This window comes from Penaeus chinensis, chromosome 36 (assembly GCF_019202785.1).
Source record: "Penaeus chinensis breed Huanghai No. 1 chromosome 36, ASM1920278v2, whole genome shotgun sequence".
NCBI classification, from domain to species: domain Eukaryota; kingdom Metazoa; phylum Arthropoda; class Malacostraca; order Decapoda; family Penaeidae; genus Penaeus; species Penaeus chinensis.
The window spans coordinates 32,403,761-32,426,260 of NC_061854.1; the positions used below are offsets into that span (position 1 = coordinate 32,403,761).

The following is a 22,500-nucleotide window of genomic DNA, read 5'->3' on the forward strand; positions in this document are numbered from 1 at the left end:
CTCCCCTCCCTGTACTCCTAGCCCTTCCCCCTCCTATCCGGAGGAGCGTCATGCAGTCATGGAGAAAGGGAAGTTGGGGGGGATGGACGGCGAGGAAAGGAAGGGGGCGAGGAGGGAAGGGGGAGAGGAGGGAAGGGGAAGAGGGGGGAAGGGGGAGAGGATGGAAGGGGGAGAGGATGGAAGGGGGAGAGGAGGGAGATGAAGAGGAGGAGGGAAGGGGGAGAGAAGAGGAGGAGGAAGAAGGGAAGGTGGGCGAAAGTAAAGTATTGGAAAGTGAAGGGAAGAGAGAGACAAAGAGAAAGAGGGAGAGAGAGAGAGAGAGAAAGAGAGAGAGAGAGAGAGAGAGAGAGAGAGAGAGAGAGAGAGAGAGAGAGAGAGAGAGAGAGAGAGAGAGAGAGAGAGAGAGAGAGAGAGAGAGAGCGAGAGAGAGAGAGAGAGAGAGAGAGAGAGAGAGAGAGAGAGAGAGAGAGAGAGAGAGAGAGAGAGAGAGAGATTCCCAGAGAACGGTCTTGGTGCCCTGGGGTTGGCTCACTGCTTGCCTGCTTGTGTCCCCCCCCCCCCCCCCCCCCACTACGGTCTCCCAACAAGTCGTGGTTCACCATGACTCCTCGACCTCAAGGGGGGGGGGGGGGAGTAAAGAAGACGAGAATAGCAAAAAAAGAAAAGAGATGAGAAGAATCATACAAAAAAAAAAAAAAAACGAAAACAGAAAATTAATAAACGCGGAAGCAGAAAAATCGCCAACAAAAACTAGGACCAGATCTCGAGAGCGGGGGCGGGGAGGAAACGGCCTGAGCGAGAGGTAAGGCCGGATGTGGAAGAGGATAGGAAGGTGGACGAGATTTTGGAGTAAGAGGAAGAGAAGGTGGACGGGGAACAAAAGGAATAAGAGGAGGAGGAGGAGGAGGAGGAGGAGGAGGAGGAGGAGGAGGAGGAGAGGGGAAAGGGAGAAAGAGGAGGAAGAGGGAGAAGAGGAGATAGGAAGGGAAAACAATAAAAATAAGAAGGAAAACCTAGCAGAAAAACTTGTAGAAGAATAAGAAGTAATATATGGGGAATGAGAGAAAAAAAAAAAAGAAGAAAAAAAAAAAAAAAGGAGAGAACTCGCAGGAAAGCGGCCGTGAGAGCAGGCAGGTGCGGCGGCCCTCGAGTGGGTCAAGAGAGGCCGAGCTTCCCATCCGAACCTCCCGACGTCTCCTCCAGTTACAGGCCGAACCACCTCCTATATCACCGATGCCTTTAAACAAACACTCGCCCACTCGCGCTTCCACACCCTCGCCCTCCTTCACTCCACCCTGGTTGTGGATCGCGGAGATTGCCCAAACAAAACCCTTTTAATTCGCTCCAACGTCAAACCCGATTGTGCGTCACGCGAAACGACGTCACTTCATTATTTATTCCGGTGTTTAAAATGTCTCGGAAGTACATTCATACCCATCTGCTGAGACATCCTGAAACGCTGTCGTGTGATTCTGTTCAACTCTTTACATGATGTTACTCAAAATATAAACAAATACTTTCCATGTGCTTTTGACTCAATATTTCGTTTACATAAGTATCCCTAATGAAGGGAGGAAAGGAGGAAGGGAGGGAGGGTAAGAAAGAGAAGGAGAGAGAGAGAGAGAGAGAGAGAGAGAGAGAGAGAGTGAGAGAGAGAGATTGATTGATTGACAGGAGCAAAGAAATACAAAACATATTAATATCGTCCACTTAACATGATCATGACTCACCCACGCCCTTCTCTCCCCCTCTTAACTACTCGAGCCCGACCTAAGAATCTCAACATACCCTTCCATACCTAGACTAATTCATGCCCCCCTCTCCCCCATTCACCCACCCAAACACACTTCTGCTCCTTCCCCGCAAGCACGCCCCCCCCCCACCCCTCTATCACCCCCTCTTCATGCAACAACAAAAGTGAAGTTCTATTGTGTTGAAATTCCCTTTTACCCCCATCTCTCTCACACTCCCGCATTCCCCCTCCCCCTCCCCCCGCCCTAAATTAAGGTCGCTCCTCACAACTACTTTCCCCGTCACACCCACAATTACCGTCACAATCGCATGGTCCCCCTAACCCCTCCCCTCCCTCCCCTCCTCCCATCATCCCCGCACGACCCATATTTTAAAAAAAAGGTCGTTCTCACTAGCTTCCCGATCTGAGCTACCATCCGCTTCGTTATCCCTGCCTACCCAAACGCCCTTCTCCCTTTCCTACCCAAACGCCCTTCTTCTCTTTCCTGCCCGTACTCCCTTCTCCCTTCCCTATCCCAGACCCCTTCTGCCTTCTCCTTCCCCTACCTAAACTTTCCTCTCTCTTTCCTACTCATGCTCTCGCCCCTCTACCCAATTCACCGCTCGCTCTGCCTGGCAACCAAGTGCCGTCGCGGAATCGCCGTCGCCGCCGGCCTTCCAGATAACCACCGTCGGCAGCATCGCGGTCACCGAGACAGACGAACGGACGGACGGACAGTAGACGGGGAGTCGGGGCGCGTGAGTCGGCAACACATCGCGTAGTAACGCAGTGCAATGGAATGATAGTATAGTTCACACGTGAACGAGAACACCTTCCAGCTCTACCACTAGGGAACCATGGCGCGCACACCAGCAACACCATTATCATCTTCTCACTCTCTCGCTTCTTCGCTATCGCGATCGTTATCTCGCCATCTGTCTCCGCCGCTATCGGGGGCTCCCATCTCCTTAGCTCCGTGGGCGCCAATAAAAACAATACACCACACTTCCCGTTACTATAACCTCCCTCCCCCCTCCCGCCCTGCCTGCGGTCAAGCGGAAGTGACTTGCGCCAGTTGGCCCTCTGACCTTTGACCCCGGTGACCGTGCAGCGTCTTCCCGTGCCCACGTACCCAGCGGTTCCTTTCCTCTTTGTCTGTGTTTTAGTCTCCTCGACCACATAACGGATTTTCGTATAACTAAAAGCACTCAAAAATAAAGCAAAACCAATATCGAAAAGTGCATGCATAAAGAATGCCACACACAAATGAACACATAAGCATATGATTTTCAATAATCAGTAAACGAAAATAGAAGCACTTCTTCCCACGCACTCTTCATTCTTCTTTAGTCCCCGTTTATAATTCATTTTTGTTCCTTCGTCAATATGTTTATCTGTCTCTCGCCGTCCCGTGCCCCTCCTTTTCCCCTTCCATTAATCTTCCTATTTTTTTCTGTTACCCGATCGGCATCAGTTTAGCTCTCTACATTTTTCTCTCTCCCTTATTCCCCTACTTCATGGTCTTCAATTCTTCTTTGCTCTCTCTCTCTCTCTCTCTCTCTCTCTCTCTCTCTCTCTCTCTCTCTCTCTCTCTCTCTCTCTCTCTCTCTCTCTCTCTCTCTCTCTCTCTCTCTCATGAAAAAATTCTGCAACACTTGAAGGCAACGGTATCACCTGCAGCTCTCCCCCTCCCCTCAGGACGTGGGTAAGTGGGCGAGTGGGGAGGGTGGGGAGAGGGGAACCGCGCTGCATGAGAGGGAAAGAAGAAAAAAAAGAAAGGAGAGAAAACACTGAGAGCGGACTGAAACATGCAAGGTATGCGGCAAGAGGGACGATGGGGAGAAAAGGTAACACTAAGGTTGGAAGGGAGATAATACATATGGACAGAGCAATTTTTCCCATACACGCGTGCAAGTAAGCGCGCGACACACACACACACACACACACACACACACTCAACCATGCGCATAAATGCATATATATATATATATATATGTACACGTCTACATCTATCTATTTGGAGGGGGAAGCCACCCCAAAGGTGTCATACCCTCAGTCCCAGGCTGGGAGAGTTGGATACATCCGCTAATGCATGGGGTTAATCTCTAATGGTGAAATCCCAGGAAATACCCTATGATATGAGTGTCTCCCTGTGATGCAAGCTCTCCCGAGACAAAGCCGAGGAAACCTAGAGGCGAGAAAGAGAGTTGTTGTGGACACTAAATAATAGCGTCAGAAAATCACAATGATACGGTATCTGTAATTACAATAACATCTCGTACACCAGAACAAAAGGAAAATCTTAAAGTGGCGATACCCAAAGGAAGGGACACAGGCAATGAAACATCGGGAAAAAAAAGAAAAAAAAAAGAACAAAAAAAAAAAAAAAAAAAAAAAAAAAAAAAAAACGCTCATAAGAGAAGTTTAGCAATGGTTGACAAACTTACCGACCTGCGGGACCAAATCTAGAACGCGTAGAAGCCAAGTTATCTAGACAGGAAAGCACCTTATCTTTATATTACGAGATTAATTCTCTCTCTTTCTCTCTAACAGCATCAAAGACTGGCAATTTCATTAAAAAAAAAAAAAAAAAATAGAATAATGAGAACACCAAACATAAGCTGCCAAAATGTTTCAATTTAAAGTCACAAAAATTAACAATTCTATAAACTGCGCTTATGAAATACAGTCTATGAAAACACAGATATTCACTCTTCTATGGAATATCTATATGTATGTATGTATGTATGTATGTATGTATGTATGTATGTATGTATGTATGTGTATGTATATGTATATGTATATGTATATGTATATGTATATGTATGTGTATGTGTATGTGTATGTGTATGTATATGTATATATATATATATATATATATATATATATATAATATGTATAATATATATAATATATATAATATATATAATATATATATATATATATATATATATATATATATATATATATATGTAGGTTAGCCAATTTATCACCAGAGCCAATATATCCTTGGATGTGAACTCGTATCTTATCAGAATTCACTTATCATGCCGTACAACGGTTCTGCATATTTTCCTGTCTTACATCAATCAGTATCAGCAGTACGTTATCTTATCAACTGATAACGCACGCACATCGAGTTCACAGCACAACACCGAGCACAGCCACACAAGCCCTCACCACAACCTCGCTCACATGACTGTCAACATGATCAAGGCGAGAGATGCAGTCCTCCACCGACTCTCTCCACCGCTGCCATTGGCCCGCTCCGCTGTGACGTCACTGGTAATGGAACGTCATTGGCCGAGCGGCATCGCACGGAGTCTTGCCATTGGACCTTTGGAATTATGACGTTTTCTTTTCTTATCAGTTAAGGCTGACAACGCTGATATCCCTAAGAACTTACTTGAGCGATGCAGACGGAGGGGTAAAGCAAATCTAAAGAAGATTGCTGGAAACAATACGAAACTGGAGAGCGGCTGCGCGTGCGTAGGCGTATAACCGGAGAAAATTCAGGTGGTTCATAATCGAGGACTATTATAATCTTAAGCCTTCGTAATGAACCATCAATATACATCAAATTATTCTTAACCGGATCATGAGACCGTTATATAAGGCATTTTTTATTTCAAGGTAAATATTCAACATGACACCAGTAACTGTCGGCGGAAGAAAAAACGAAATACAACGAAAACCTTTTATAATGTAACACATATTATGAACAATAAAAACATCCATAACAAGGCGCTACTGCATCAATCTCATGATTATCTGACAGACGAAGCAATAATAAAAAAAAAACGATGATAAAAAAAAGACAAAACCGAACCTTACATCAGGTACAGAATCACAGCAAAATCACAGCGCTGTGATACCAGCTGCACAATCCCCACACAGAAAAAAAAATGACAGCTTATAAAGGATATGGCATAGGAGACAGAAAAAAATAGGAAGCATCGGTATCGCGATCTATTATGAGCACACACCTCCAGCTGCCGTACACCTGCATAACCCACATTAGCCCCCCTCCCCCACCGAGCACCTGCACGCCCCGCATCACACCTACACGCCCCTGCAACTGCTACCCCGGAAGGACCTCCCCCCTCTAAAAATACCAGTGACATCAACTCGCGCTCAGAACGAGGGACAAGGCAGGTAACCCCCCTCTGGATCCGCCTCCCTCCCTTCCTCCTCCGGTGTCTCCTACGGTCTTGTTCACACACGTTAACGCAAAAGCACGCACATACGCACACACGCGCAGACAAAAGCACGCATACACATGCACACATTCACTCGTACGCACACACACACACACACACACACACACACACACACACACACACACACACACACACACACACACACACACACACGAGTACAGATACATACATACACACACATACACACGTACAAGCACGGGTATACATACATCCATCCATCCATCCATCCATCCATCCATCCATCCATACATACATACACACGCGTGTACCCCCTGACCGCCTAGCGAAAGGCTTTCCCAATTCGATTTAAGGGATGGGGAGGAAGAGGGTGTGCAAACTCAGGGTTCCCACTTGCATGAGCTTATGGGGAGGAGGGAGGCTGCAGGATGGAAGGGAGAGAGGGGGAGTGGGGGGTAAGGAGGAGATGACGTCACCACCACTTCGACGGGTGCAGGTGGAGGACGTCTAGATATGGTGAGTGAAAAGGGGGAGCGATGGGAGGGGAAGGAGCAGAGGATGGGAGGGAAGAAGGGAGGAAAGGGGCAGTGGAAGGGAGGAAAGGGGCAGTGGAAGGGAGGAAAGGGGCAGTGGAAGGGAAGGGAGGGAGGGAAGGAACAGAAAGAGAATAGATAAGACAAGGAGGAAGGGAGAGAAGGATGAGGCCGAGGAAAGATAGATGGGGGCAGAGGGAGGGGGAGGGAGGGGTCACAGGGAGGAGGGAAAGTAGAAAGGACCAGACGGAGAGGGATAAGGTGAAGGAGGGGCAGAGGGAGGGGGCGGGGGGAAGAGAGGGTGGGGGAATGGAGGAGAAGGAGGGCAGGACAAGCTCGTGAAAGGGGTGGGGGGGTCGGGAGGGGATACACTAGTCAAAAGTTCACCACCAACCGCCACCAGGAACCCCGCCCTCCTCTTCCTCCCTCCTTCCTGCTCCCCCCCCCCTCCTTTCCCTTCCTTTCCCCTCCCCTTCATCACCCTTTCACCAATCCCATTCCGTTTTCACCCCAACCCTCTGCTCTTTGGTTCCCTGCCGATTAAATTTGCCGATGACAGCTCCCTCGGTCTTCCCAGTCGTCGCTAACGGTAAGGTGAATATAATGCCATTTCAATACGAAGAAAAAAATATAATAATGATACTGATAATGATAATAATAACGATAATGATAGTAGTAATAATAATAAATATGATAACAATAACAATATCAATAATAAAACAATAACGGTAGCAACACCAGTTGTAATAACAATTTCAATCTTGCACACACATTGCAGAAGACACGGCAGGCACAGACGCAATCGGAGATGACGTCACTGGTTATAATTAGAACGTGACGCTGATCCCTCGACCCTATATTCCCCCCCCCTCCCACTACATCAACACGATAGCATGCAATATATAAAATTAAATATGAGGAAACACGCGCACAAAAAAAAAAAAAAAAAAAAAAAAAAAAAAAAAAAAAAAAAAAAAAAAAAAAAAATAACACTCCCTCTCTTAACGACATCACCTGAGGGCCCACTTCCTTCTCCTCCTCTTCCCCTGCCTCCCTCCGGTCCCCCTTTCCGCCCTCCTTTCACCCTCCCGTTCTCCCCCCCCCCCTCCTTCGGTTTCCTCTCCCATCCTATCCTCTTATTCTCCAGCCTTTCTTCTTCCTCTACTTATTTCCCCACTTCTTCTCTCCCTCTTCTCTTCTGTCCCCTCCCCGCCACTCCTTCCAGCCGTCAGCCCTCGTCTCTTATCCCCATCTCCTCCTCCTCTCACACTCCTCCCTCTTCCTTCTTCCCTCCTCCCTCTTCATTCTTTCCTCCTCCCTCCTCTCCCGTTACAATGGAGTGGGCCATGCTGTTCCAGCGCCCGTCCAGTTATGATACCGACACCGGGCCAGACGAGTCATCGCCGGCGGAATGAGGGGCCGCTTCAAGGGGAGGGGAGAGGGGAAGGGAGGGGAGGTGAAGAGAGGGGAAAGGAAGGGGAGGAGAAATGAGGGGAAAGGTGGGGGAGGAGAGGAGAGGAGAAGAGAAGGGAAAGGTGGGGGAGGAGAGGAGAGGAGAAGAGAGGGGAAAGGTGGGGGAGGAGAGGAGAGGAGAAGAGAGGAGAAGAGAGGGGGAAGGGAGGGGAGGAAAAGAGACGGAAAGGGAGGGGAGGAAAAGAGAGGGGAGAGGAGGGGAGGAGAAGAGAGGGGAAATGAGGGGAGGAGAGGGGAAGGGAGGAGAGAGGAGAGGGGAAAGATTGGGAAGGAGGAGGAGATGGGGAGAGGTGATACGAGAGGAGAGGGAAGGGGATGGGAAGGAGGAGATTTAATAGAGAATGACAGGGGAAGCAAGCAAGCTAGAGAGAGAGAGAGAGAGAGAGAGAGAGAGAGAGAGAGAGAGAGAGAGAGAGAGAGAGAGAGAGAGAAAGGGTTGAAAGATGAAAAAGAGAAAGAGATAGAGAAAGAAAAAGAGAAGAGAGTGATCGGGGAGAAGCGAAGGAGAGGTAACGAGTAATGAATATGAAACAGCGGTAGACAAACAGAGAGAGAAAAGGTATTCATAATTAGATAAATTGCAAATAAAGAGCAGGATAAGCAATATACAAAAAACAACAACAACATCAAAGTCAGCAGATCCCAGACCAAAACATTGAAGGGTTGCAACTCGACAGCAATAATATATAACAAGGCGGCATTATGCTTTTTCTGGGCGGGATTACGAGAGCGTATAGAAGGGAGAGAAAATGGGACCGGAAACATCCAGTAGATACAGATAGAAAAGTAAAGGAGAAAGAAAGACAGACAACAAATTAAGGAAAAAGGAAAAAAAAAAAAAAAGAAAGAAAAAGAAACCCTCCATTATGTAAAACACACAGACAAAAAGAGAAAGAAAACAGGAGCATCTCCACCAAGAAACAAACGGGATAAACCACAGCACGAACCAAAGACAAGAAGGATGAAATACGTAAGGAGAAAAAAGTTTCTCCACACTCGTGATCAAAGAGCGTAATCTTCTGTGCGGATAAAATCCTGACGAAGCGTGCACTTTCGCCCGGAGGAAATATAAAGGGGCAAAACAAAGATAATTTATGAAGACGAAAGATTTAAAACTAGCTGACAAGAGGGTTGAATCAAGAAAATAATAAAAATATGTATAAATCAAATAAATAAAAACAAAACAAGACCAATTCTGGCGATTAACTAATTCCACTATGACCCCATCAAAGCCCTGAAGGTCACCCATAAACAAAACTGCAGTTACATAATTTACATAATCCGATACAGAAGCACACGCAAGCACGTGCGCGCATAACACCCCCCCCCCCCCCCCCACACACACACACACACGGGCCTGTCCTTCGTGTTGGGAATCGAAGGAAGTCTTACCCAGATTTATTACGGCCCAAATTCCCTCCTTTTACGGCCTGTGATCACCGCTTGCAGCTCCCATTCTATCCTATCTGTCTGCCAATCTGCCTATCTGCCTATCTGCCAATCTGCATATCTGCCTACCTGTCTACTTACCTGCCTGCCTGCTTGCCTGTCTGTCTGCCAGTTTGTCTGTTAGCCCCATGAACTCTCACTCACTCACTCAACTCACTCACTAACTCACTCACTCACTCTCTCGTTTGAAATCCGCCCAACGACATTCTTTGATAAACATCCTGACATTGTTTATTCCGTCACAGGTAAGGCAGACGAATCATTGCCTAACGAGAGGGGAGGGGGGGGGGGCAAGGAAAAAGGATGTGCAAGCTGTGTAAGACAAACAGATATCAAAGAATCACGTAGAAACAAGAAAACGCGAGAAGAGGTGAGGTTCAGAAAGAAAACATTTGACGATGAACAAAAACAGCGACAGGAGACGTAGCAAAGGAAAAAAAAATAAAATAAAAAAAATGAAAAAATAAAATAAAATAAAAGAAGAAAAGAAAAGAGGAAAGGAAAATAAAATGAAAGAAAATAAAAAAGTAAAGACAAAAATAAAAGAAAAGAAGAATAGAAAAGAAGAAAAGACAAGAAAAAAGAAAAGAAAAGAAGAAAGGAAAAGAAAAGAAAACAAAGGAAAAGAAAGAAAGAAAAGAAAAGAAAAGAAAAAAAAACGTAAGAAGGAAGCAGGGGGAGGAGGAGAGGGTAGGACGGACTGAGGGGTACTTTGGATGATGAGGATAAGGATGAGGATGAGGAGGAGGAAGAGAAGACGGGGGTAGGAAGAAGAGGAAGAGGAGAAGGAAGAAGAGGAAGAGGAGAAGGAAGAAGAGGAAGAGGAGAAGGAAGAAGAGGAGGAGGAGAAGGAAGAAGAGGAAGAGAAGAAGGAAGAAAAGGAAGAGGAGAAGGAAGAAGAGGAGGAGGAGGGAAGGGGAGGGAGGAGGACGGAGGATGGAGGAGGAGGAGGAAGAGGGGGAGAAGAAGAGTGATATGTGCGGAATGCGGGGAACGTGAGGACCTTCGTATTCCATTTCTACCTCATCGCTCCTCCTCCCTTTGCCTCCCTCCCTCCCTCCCTCCCTCCCCACCTCACCTTCCTATCCCTCTCCCCTCTCCCTTCTCTCCGCACCTCATCTTCCCTCAACTACCCCCCCCCCCCCTTCCCTCCTATCATCAAGCCCTTTTTTTCCTCGTTTTATATTCATAACTGCCAGAAATAAAATAAAATAAAATAAAATAAAATAAAATAAAATAAAAGAAAAGAAAAGAAGAAAGAAAGAAAGAAAGAAAGAAAAAAAAAAAAACTAACATGCATCTGGGCGTGCGTGTGCATGGGTTGTATCTGTGCACACGTTAATGTCCACCCGCAAATAAATTAGCATAAAAATAGAACCAAGACCAATAAACAAAAACATTAATAAAAACATCAACATCAACCAACAACAGCAGCAGCTCTCATCAATTCTGACAACGCTTCCTCTAACGATATACTCCAGCAATTATCTTAGTGAAGCAAGAGAAGAGAAGAGAGGAGAGGAGAGGAAAGGAGAGAGAGCAGGGGAGGGGAGGGGAGAAGAAAGAGGAGAGGAGAGGAGACGAGATGAGGGGAGGGGAGATGAGATAAGAGAAGAGAGGAGAAGGGAGGGGAGGGGAGAAGGGAGGGGAGGGGAGATGAGAGGAGACGGAGAGAAGGGAGGGGAGGGGTGGGGAGGAGGAGAGGAGAGAAGAGAGGAGAGGAGTGGAGAGAAGAGGAGAGAAGAGAAGAGGAGAGAGGAGGGGAGAGAAGAGGAGAGAGGAAGGGAGGGGAGGGAAGGGGACTGGAGAGAAGGGAGGGATGGAGAGAGGAGAGGAGAGGAGAGGAGAGGAGAGGAGAGGAGAGGAGAGAAGAGACGAGGAGAGAGGAGGAGAGGAGAGGAGAGGAAAGAAGAGGAAAGGAGAGGAAAGGAGAGGAAAGGAGAGGAAAGGAGAGGAAAGGAGAGGAAAGGAGAGGAAAGGAGAGGAGGGGAGAGGAGAAGGGAAGGAGAGGAGGGAAGAGAAAGAGGGAAGGGGAGTAGACGAGGGATGAAGGAGAGGAATGGAGAGGAGGGGAGAGGAGAAGGGAAGGAGAGGAGGGAAGAGGAAGAGGGAAGGGGAGTAGACGAGGGATGAAGGAGAGGAAAGGAGAGGAGGGGAGAGGAGAAGGGAAGGAGAGGAGGGAAGAGGAAGAGGGAAGGGGAGTAGACGAGGGATGAAGGAGAGGAATGGAGAGGAGGGGAGAGGAGAAGGGAAGGAGAGGAGGGAAGAGGAAGAGGGAAGGGGAGTAGACGAGGGATGAAGGAGAGGAAAGGAGAGGAGGGGAGAGGAGAAGGGAAGGAGAGGAGGGAAGAGGAAGAGGGAAGGGGAGTAGACGAGGGATGAAGGAGAGGAATGGAGAGGAGGGGAGAGGAGAAGGGAAGGAGAGGAGGGAAGAGGAAGAGGGAAGGGGAGTAGACGAGGGATGAAGGGATTAGGGGAAGGATCATACAGCTTGGAACAGAAGAAAAAAAACCCGCACCGCAGCGAGGAGGAAGGTAAGGAACACAGGGAGAAATATAATGATAATGGTAATACAACCACAATGTAAAAAAGGGAATCCTATTAAAATGATAATGGTGACAATGAAGATAATAATAGGAATAAAAGCAGTAGTAATAATAATAGTAATACAAGTTATAATAATATTAATAATAATAATAATAATAATAATAATAATAGTAATACAAGTTATAATAATAATAATAATACAAATAATAATAATAATAATAATAATAATAATAATAATAATAACAACAATAACAATAATAAATAACAATAATAATCATAATAACAACGATGACGACGATGATCAAACAAATAAAACAACCAAAAATAACAACAACAACAACAACAACAACAGCAGCAGCAGCAGCAAACACAACAAAAAGAAAATACTTCAAGGCCAAAACCGGATTCTAACTGGACACGGAATCCGTTTCTCTGAATCGCCTCATTCATCTACGCACCGCCATGGCCGGCCACAGAGGGCGGTGATCGTAAGGGAAGTATGTCATCCAGGAGGACACGGCAGATACGTAGAAGTGGAGGGAGAGGGAGGGGAAGGGATACAACGGTAAGGTAAGGTAAGGTAAAGTAAGGTAAGGTAAAGTAAGGTAAAGTAAGGTAAAGTAAGGTAAAGTAAGGTAAGGTAAGGTAAAGTAAAGTAAGGTAAAGTAAGGTAAAGTAAAGTAAGGTAAAGTAAGGTAAGGTAAGGTAGGGTAAGGTAAAAAGGTAAGGGAGGGTAAGAGAGGATAAGGTAAGGTAAGGTAAGGTAAGGTAAGGTAAGGGAGGGTAAGGTAAAACTGAGTAGGGTAGGGTAGGGTAGGATAGGGTAGGGTAGGGTAGGGCAGGGTAGGCTAAGGTAAGGTAATTAAGGTAAGGCTGAGGCAAGAACAATGAACGAAAAGTTTGGTACGGCAAGGGAGGGAAAGAGAAGGTAAGGTCAAAAGAAAAAAGTTGATATAGTTCAATATACAAACAGGAATATGAATTAGAAATCTATGTAGTTCAATATAGAGAAACCAACTAACTAAAGATTTACTTTAACCACTGATGTCAAAAGAAGTAACATCTAATCCACAATGATTCTTCACGACAACACAACTACATGAATTACATGACAACAACAATGGTAATAATTACGATAAACATCACCTTATTAAGAATGATTCGCCAATCTGCCACGGTGAAGGACATTTACCAACATCAATGACACTGCCAAACAATAGCAATAACGAGAGAACGAGAGAACGTGAGAGAGAGAGAGAGAGAGAGAGAGAGAGAGAGAGAGAGAGAGAGAGAGAGAGAGAGAGAGAGAGAGAGAGAGAGAGAGAGAGAGAGAGAGAGAGAGAGAGAGGGGGAGGGGGGAGAGAGAGAGAGAGGGAGGGGGAGAGAGAGAGAGAGAGAGAGAGGGAGGGGGAGAGAAAGAGAGGGAGGGGGGGAGAGAGGGAGAGAGGGAGAGAGAGAGGGAGAGAGAGAGAGAGAGAGAGAGAGAGAGAGAGAGAGAGAGAGAGAGAGAGAGAGAGAGAGGGAGAGAGAGAAGAGAGAGAGATAAAACGGACTTAGCGACGTCATCCGCTGCCCCAACACCCAACGGCCTTGTGGGCGTGGGCGCGGGCGTGGGACGAAGGAGCGGCACGCCCTTTGCAAATGTCGTTTTCCTCGCGTTGCAACTGCCGCGTTGCGCCTGAATGGTAGAACAGCGCTCTTGCGAAGTGCTACTGCGTCCATTGCAATGTAGAAGGCACCCACAGCATATTGCAATTTGGTTAATAAAGTCCACAGTTCATCTTTCCCGCACTTTTTCTGTATTTCTCATTCTCATTTTAGTCTCTCTCTCTCTCTCTCTCTCTCTCTCTCTCTCTCTCTCTCTCTCTCTCTCTCTCTCTCTCTCTCTCTCTCTCTCTCTCTCTCTCTCTCTCTCCCCCTCCTTCTGCACGTGCGCGCGGGCGTGGGCAACATAAAATATGAAGGCTATTTTTGTCTAATGAATTAATCCGCTTCTTATGCTACCGACGCCCAAGTCCATACGAACACTCTGTATAATTCCCCGATTCGCAGCCCAAAAGGGGAAACCCAGCGAAATGGCAGACAATAGCAAAGCAGTAAACACGATCGCCGTGAGGAAGGGACAGGGAAAGAGACGTCGGATGATGGGTGAGGCAGGGAAGAGGGGGGCGGGGGGGGGGGGCGTGGAAGGGGGGACAGGGTAGAAAGAGAGATGAGCAGAGAGGAGTTGGAGAATAGAGAAAGAGAAAGACACGAGAGGAGAGGAGAGGGAAGACACGAGAAGAGAGAAGAGGCAAGACATGGATACGAGGAGAGAAGACTGATAAGGAGGACGATGGAAGAAGGACAGCGAGGAGGAGAGGAAGAAGGGTCACAGAAAATGGAGAAAATAGAGAAATGGGAGAAGGAGAAGGGAGAGGGTGAAGGTCATCTTATCGGGGTTGATGCGCAGGGACTGACCAGGTAGCCCCCACGCATCTCCCGCATTCGTTAATTCCATCGTTACGTCACGCTATGTTTTCTGCTCCAACACGTGGGTCCCTTAGACAAGAGAGGGAGAGCGAAGGGGAGCAAAAAGGAGTGGAGTGATGGGAGAGGTAGCAGGGGGGGGGGGAGAGGAGCGAGATAGAGGGGGGGGAGGGGAATGAGTGTGATAGGGAGGGAAGGACAGGGAGAAGACGGGAGGAGAGGGAAGGACAGCGAGAGGGAGAGCAGAGGGAAGTAGAAGGAGAGGAAGGGGGAGCGAGACGAAGAGCAAGAGGGAGAAAGACGAGGGGGGATAAGAATGCGACGGAGATCGGGAATAGTGGAGAAAAGCGACAGCTTAAAAGATTACAGCAGAGACCCTATATCGAATTGAAAAAGGAACATATATAATATGTATAATGATGGGAAAAGGTCAGGGGGAAGGGGCAAGGGGCTGTGCCCTACCAACTATGTTGACACCGGCAAACTGGACATCACCCCCCCCCCCCCCCAACCCCACCCTTCTCCTCTGCCCTGCGAGTGGACACTTCTCACACCTCCGTGGGAATGCCAAAGAGGTTGCAAGGAAAGATGGTGCGCGGAAAATGGAAGGGAAAAGAAGGAGAAAGAAGAGGAAAGAAAGGAGGGAGAAAGGAGGGAGAAAAGAGGAAAGAAAGAAGGGAGAAGGTAAAGAGGGAGAAAGAATGAAGAAAGGAGGGAGGGAGGGAGAAAGAAGCGGAAAGAAAGGAGGGAGAAAGGAGGGAGAAAAGAGGAAAGAAAAAAGGGAGAAGGTAAAGAGGGAGAAAGAATAAAGGAAGGAGGGAGGGAGAACGAAGGAAGAAAGGAAGGAGGAAGAAGGGAAGGAGGGAAAAAAAGGAAGATTGTAAATTGAGAATGGAAAGAGGGAGAAAGAAGGAAGAAAGGAAGTAGGGAGAAGGGAAAGAGGGAGAAAGAAGGAATATAGGAGAGACTGAGAAAGGACAGGGGGAGAAAGACGGAAAAAGGAAGAAATAAGGAAGAATTGAAGGGGGGAGAGAATGAGAAGGAAGAAAGGGAGAAAGGACAGAAGAGGGAAGGGATGAAGGAAAAATGAAAGAAAGAAGCTGAAAAGCGTCTGTGTGTACCGATGTAAAGATAATAATGGCAATATTAACGTAATAGCGAAAATAATATCAACAGAAACAAAAATGATCGCAAATGCAAGAAACAGAAGAGCGAGAAGAGATCAAGCAGGCTTAGTAATTTACTCCCTGGTAACTAAAGCCATCTATGTAAAACAAAAATAACATAACAAAACTACAGTGCCCAACTCAAGGGGACAAGACACAGACACACACACCTATATACATATATATATATATATATATATATATATATATATATATATATATACTACGCATGTCCGCGCGTACATACATACCCAAGCAACAAGCCAAATAGAAACACACACACACACACACACACACACACACACACACACACACACACACACACACACACACACACACACACACATCAAAGCCACCGTCCCCTATTCTCAATCATAATACACCCGTCGAGAAGCAACGCAGCATCCCAGGGTGTGATGCTCCGGCCATTACCGACCCATTGCGCATTCACCACGCAGTAACACCCCCCCCCCCCCCCTTGTTTGTCTCGGCCACGGATGAGCGGACGGTGCCAACCCATAACCGTATATGCCTCTCTTCTCTTCTCTTCTCTTCTCTTCTCTTCTCTTCTCCCTTCCCTTTCTTCATCTATTCTTGCATCTCCCGCTCACAGCCAGCCTTTCTCGTCTCCCATACCAAGTAGCGGAGTAAATACTTTTATTCCCCATCATTTTACCGGTCATGCTTTTGGTACCCGGTTTTTGTTTGCCAAGAAATGGACTCAACTTCGTTTCTTATTTAATCATTCAACTCTTAGTCTACTTTCTGCCTAGGATTAACCTCTGTGGAAGGTAAACAGGTTCCTTCGTCCATACTACCTGGGAGGACTTACACATATCCGTTCTCAAGGTGACACTTACCTGGAAAAAAAAAAAAAAAAAAAAGGTGTTAGAAAAATGGTTATAATTATTTCACTTAAAAATACTACTAAAATAAGAAATAAAAAAGACATCTTTCCAGCGCATCAACATTACATCAATGCACCAACATGAAATATCAACACTACATCTTAACAATACAAAACAAATAATAATTATAAAATAAAAATGCTCCATACAAAAAAGTCCCTCCATACAAAACAAAGTCACTCAAGTGCATTATTATCATTAATCAACATTTGCTTTATACTCAAGTAAACAGTGTGATAATCTTGCCATAGTCTCCCCTTAAATCGTTTACACATTGTTCTACGTGAACCGCCCATGCACAATCATAGAAAACCTTCCTTCCCGGACATCCAAAACAATCCCGTTTCATATACCGTACTACAAATAAAGGAAGAAAAACAATAATAATAGAGAAAGAAAGAGAGAAAAATGAACATTCAACGATCCCATCCCTCTCCTACAGAGAACATTAGCAGTTCAAACAGAACGCTGACGGACAAAAATATGAGAAACAAACATAGTTAAGTCTCCCCCTATCCCATCCACGTTCCAAACCCGCTCGATGGCAGGGGTGACTCCCCTAAATCGCGAAGGAACACACTCCAGGTGCCTCGCTCTCTCCGTTTGTTTACACTGTCAACATGGGCTTGGAAGGCTGCTTAACTTTTTTTTTTTTTTTGCCATGTGAAAAATATTTTATCTCCCTTTCCATATACGACGGGAATGCACGCTTACGGACGAAAAGTACTGTAAAAGCATGTATATATTTAGTAAAAGCGAAGAAATAAGAATTAATAACAGAAATAGACATGAAAGTTTTAACAGAGGTAAGAGCAGTATTAGAAGTAGTGGGAGTGGTGTTGGTGGTAGTAATAGTAGAAGTAGTAGTAATACTGGCAGCGGTTGTAGTATTAGTGGTAGTAGTAACAGTAGTAGCAGTAGTAGTAATAGTAGTAGTAATTGTATTAACATAAGTAATCATAGTACTAATAATAGAGTAATAATGGTGATAGTGGTCACTGTTGTTGTACTAAAAGTAGCGATGATGGTTATGGTTATTGATGTAGTAGGAACAGTGACAAAAGTAGCATCAGTAATAACATTTATAAGAGGCCAATCAATTTACGAAAAACAACTTTTTCAACGGAAGAAAAAAATAAGCAGCAGTAGTAGTAGTACTAGTACTAATATTAAAAATAGTAGTAGTAGTAGTAGTAGTAGTAGTAGTAATAGTATCAGTAATAGCATTAGTATTAGTAGTAGTCATAGTTTAAATAGTAGTAACAGTAGTAGTAGTAGTAGTAGTAGTAGTAGTAGTAGTAGTAGTAATAGTATCAGTAATAGCATTAATATTAGTAGTAGCCATAGTAGTCATAGTAGTCATAGTTTAAATAGTAGTAACAGTAGTAGTAGTAGTAGTAGTAGTAGTAGTAGTAGTAGTAGTAATAGCAGTAGTAGCAGTAGCAGTAGTAGTAGTAGTAGTAGTAGTAGTAGTAGTAGTAGTAGTAGTAGTAATAGTAATAGTAATAGTAAATAGTAATAGTAGTAGTAGTAGTTATAGTAATAACAGTAGTGGGAGGGGTAGTGGTGGTGGTGTAGTGATTACTTATACTAGCAATGGCAGAAATAGCACCAACAATAATCTCTATAAGTAACCAGTACGAAAACCTTTGATTTTTTTTTTCTTCTCCCATCAGCTAAAAGAAAGACAAGAAGAAAAAGAGAGAAAGAGAAAATAAAAAAAAATAAAAAAAAATAAAAAAATGGCAACACGACCCAGCAAATACAGCGATCTGGCCCCCGGTGGACACGGCAGCGCCGCCGGACACGCACTCGCACACCGCAGCGTGAAAGGGAAAATGTCAGTCATTCGTCAGCTGTGGTTTCCTCGCTTCTCTTTCCTGATGGCGGGCGCGATTTTGGCAATGCCTCTATTCATGTCAGTTATTCTTGCTCTTGTAGTTTATCCCTTCTTCCATTTATCCAATTCTTTTACTACTTTTTCTACTCTTTCTTCTCCTCTCTCTTCCTTCCATTCAGTCAATTATCCGACTCATTTACTTCCAAAGCTCTTCCATATTTTAAACCCCTCCATTTATCATTTTCTTTCACTCACCTCACTCCATCCACCCTCATGTTTTTTTTTTTCTCCGCTAATCCAATTAATCTATTCCCATATTCCACCTTTTCCACTGTCAATTCCCCACGTCCTTCTTCCCCCCTCGACAGCAGGCACCCTAGCACAAGCATCAGCACCTGCACTCCCTTTTCATCAACACATGCATCAATCCCTTATTCAAAAGCCATCTATTAGCGTCAGCGTCTTCACACCATTAAAAAAAAAAAAAAAAAAAAAAAAAATTAGACACAAAAATACAATGTTGGTCCGACACGAGCGCAGGGGAGTGGTGTGGAGAGTGAGGGGAGGGGAGGGGAGGGGGGGGGGAGGGCGAGAGAAGAGAAGGGGTCGGGGAAGGGGGAGGAGTTTCCATGACTAACTCGATACCTCCTCCGTGACACACGCAGACGTCTCCACGGACAAGCCCCCCCCCCCCAGGTGCTACCCCTCCCCCCCCAACCCACTCTTACGTCATATTTCCACACAATCGCATTTTGTTTGAACAAACGACTTTCTGGTATCGGTAGTTCGGAACGAACAACGTTCTAATTAACATGCACAGACACTTATTTCCACACGCGTAATAAAAATAAAATAATACACATACATACATAAACACACTCACGTCTCACTCACTTAACTCACTCACACTCTCCCCCTTTCCCCTTCTGCGTTCCGAGTTGGCCGCATAATTGAATTGTGGCGCGGCACTCCCGTAGAGTCACACAACAATCCTTCCATTTGCCGCGAGGGCCATTTCGGTTGACGGAGGAAACAATCAGAAAATCGGAAGCCCTTGGATGATACAGCAATCAGAAACTACAGAGAAAGATCTAGATAACGGTGAAATGAAAGAAAGAAAGATAAAGAGAGAAAAGGGGGAGACAGAGGAGAGAGAGAGAGAGAGAGAGAGAGAGAGAGAGAGAGAGAGAGAGAGAGAGAGAGAGAGAGAGAGAGAGAGAGAGAGAGAGAGAGAGAGAGAGAAGGGGGGGAGAGAGAGAGAGAGAGAGATTAAAGGATAAGTAAGAGAAGGGAAAGAAGGAATTTTCTCCAAAGAGGATTAAAATGGAGAAAACACCCGTTTTAGTAGCGGATGTCGGTAAACTGTGCAATTAATAGTAGCGGCGGTAATTACTTAGGTTAATTGGTGGTTATCTGGGAGGCAGCCAGGGACGCTCGCTTTCTTGTGCTCTATTATGCTCTATTTGAAGCGACATCAACTGTTTGGCCCCCTTTCCTCTTTTTTACCAGCCTTCGCCCTTCCCTGTCTCGGTCTCTCCCCTCTCACTCCCTCAATCCACCCACTTACCCACCCACCCACTCACCCACTCACTCACTCACTCACTCACTCACTCACTCACTCACTCACTCACTCACTCACTCACTCTCTCTCTCTCTGCACCCTCCCCTTCCCCCTATCCCTCCCTTAATTCCACCAGTTCTCTTTTCCGAGAATGCTCCACTTCGTCAGCCTGTTCCCCAAAGCGCATTATCTGTATTCCTCAAGAATTCCAATATTCGGCCTTTCGGGTTACACGAATCCTCCTTAATTGGCGTCGCGTGCGTGGAGTGCGACTCGACGGTCCCCCTAACATTGTACCTCGAATGTATGTTTGTGTTTGCGTAGTTAAGGAGGTCCTTCTCTTCTTTTTTTAAAGGACACAAAGCACTTAATATGTGTGAATGTGGTTCCACATAAACGTTATAATGAACAGTTGCATATGTACACAAACAAACTGCTCCGTACCCCCACCCCCTTCTCTCTCTCTCTCTCTCCCTCTCTCTCTCTCTCTCTCTCTCTCTCTCTCTCTCTCTCTCTCTCTCTCTCTCTCTCTCTCTCTCTCTCTCTCTCTCTCACACACACACACACACACACACACACACACACACACACACACACACACACACACACACTCACACTCACACTCACACTCACACTCACACTCACACTCACACTCACACTCACACTCTCTCTCCAGAAATCGTACCCTTCCTTGCCTTGACCCATAAAACCGAAACGTTCCTCCTTCCCCTCCGCCTCCTCCTCGCTCCGGATAGCCGTCAATATCTGAATTTGCCTTTTCCCTTCCCACCTCTTTCTCCATTTTTCTCCGCCCCATTTCGGTCCCGTGTGACACCGCAGTTCCCGTGTCACATGCCAGCTTCTTCCTTCCGTTTGACATCTCTTGACACCGACGCGTGACCGTGTCCCGTGCGTCACATCTTGGCTTGCTTAGCTCGTCTACTCCGCGCTCTGCATAATGCGGGGAAAGACGTTATACAGTCACGCAAATTTCCTTCCTTCGCTAAAATTGGGGAAATGTTCTAATAACTAGAGCCAGAAATATGAATCAATTTACGTATTTAACCAATTTACGAGACGTAGTATCTTGTAAAGGGGAGAGGGAGGGGAGATACGTACAATAGTTATAAAATTCTTATTGAAGGCACTATAGGTTTAGAAAGACGGACAGCACAAAATATGAAATTACGATTTAGAGAAAGCAAACACAAAGGAAGGAAGGAAGACGCAAAGAGAACATCACCGCCAGAAAACAACAACAACAAAAAAAAAAAAACGCGTTTCGTTCCGGCAAATGCGGCACTGCTGACGAGCTTAAGAACTGCAGGACTTTTCCAAGACACGTAATCAGCCGTGCTCTTTCCCTGGCCTTCCTGTCGCGTGGTTTTCCTACTAAATCAACTTCGACACGCTTTTGTTTCCAGGAGACTTCAAAATTCCTTCCAACAATTCCGGATAATGTCGTGCTCGCAAAATCCAATCTGCATCTTCCACCAATGGTTTTGGCGATGATGCATTACTGAGGAGAAAAAGTTACATCTGACGAAAAAGGCGAGAAAATCCGGGAAGACATAACAAAATACGGAGCATGACAAGTCCCCAATTCCGATAAATCCACCAATCCATAAATAAGACCAAACGGCAAAGCTGCTCCTTTAAACGACTGAGAAAGCAGGTAACATCGCTCCCGTAGGCACAGCTGATGAAGAGATAGGTAGAAAGACGAAAGGGTGAAGCGGAGAGAAGAAAGGGAGGAATCGGGAAGGAGATGAGACAAGGTGAAGCACGGGAGAGTTTAATCCGTCACATGCAATACCTTCATCATGCCGTAGCACTCACCGCGCCGCCCATACCTTAAGGGCGGGAGGGAGAGAACCACGCCCGCGATAACTTTAATTAAAGACTTACAGACTCCGCTCGCGAAAAAGGGATCCGAGCATCGGGGTCTTGATTAGCATGCTAGAAAGTCCTTAGGGTGAATGGACATCCGATTAAGGGCGGCCATTTTCTCCGGACCACCGAAGAAGAGCGATACTTGTCGATAGAAATAAATGCGAGAAGTGAAAGGAAGGAGAGGCAAAACAAGAAAAAAGAAAAAAGGAAATAAAGACAGAAAAAGAAGAGTTGGAGCGAGAAGAGAAGGAGGGATAACATGGCACTGTCTGTCAGCAGGTTGGATGTTTTTGCTGTCCCGTAGGCCCGCCTAGGGGCCCGCATGGCAGACGTGCAAAAACTGCCAGGGTGTGGCAGGGCGCCGCACCCTAGCAAGCTGTACGCCGTCATATTCAACATGTGTGAGCCTTTGTATGTGTATGTGAACAAAGATATATATAGCGGCGCATACGGAATAGCATCGTGAAAATATGGACTTTGTCAGATACAAAAGACAAAAAAACACACACAAAGATAAACCAACGACACAACGACACACATCAGAGGGATAAAGATGGCGCGGGGGCATATTTAGGGAGCAACTCATGACGGAAGATCTGCGTGTCCCGGGCTTCCATTATATTATAAGCCTCAACCAGATTATTTCATTAGCGAGGCTGACTTACGCCGGTGCTCCTCATCACGGCGGGGATAGTCTCTGCGAACAGCAACAAAGTTTATCCGGAAGTCACCATATTTCTGGGACAGTCCT

General features: G+C 45.8%; 1 protein-coding gene across 6 annotated transcripts in view; it reads right to left on the reverse strand.

Annotated features, from left to right (window-relative positions):
- The window catches only part of LOC125044658 (leucine-rich repeat flightless-interacting protein 2-like), a 66,885-nt gene that overhangs the window by 39,558 nt on the left and 4,827 nt on the right, over positions 1 to 22,500 (reverse strand). For 2 of the 6 annotated variants that reach the window (XR_007116505.1, XM_047641442.1), the window contains exon 1: positions 4,817 to 4,925. The exons of 1 other annotated variant lie outside the window; for it this stretch is intronic. The gene's annotated coding sequence lies outside the window, so the exon portion shown is untranslated. Of the gene's footprint in view, positions 1 to 4,816; positions 4,927 to 22,500 lie in introns of those variants that run through there. 3 more of the 6 variants (XM_047641441.1, XM_047641443.1, XM_047641445.1) reach the window with 3 other exon arrangements.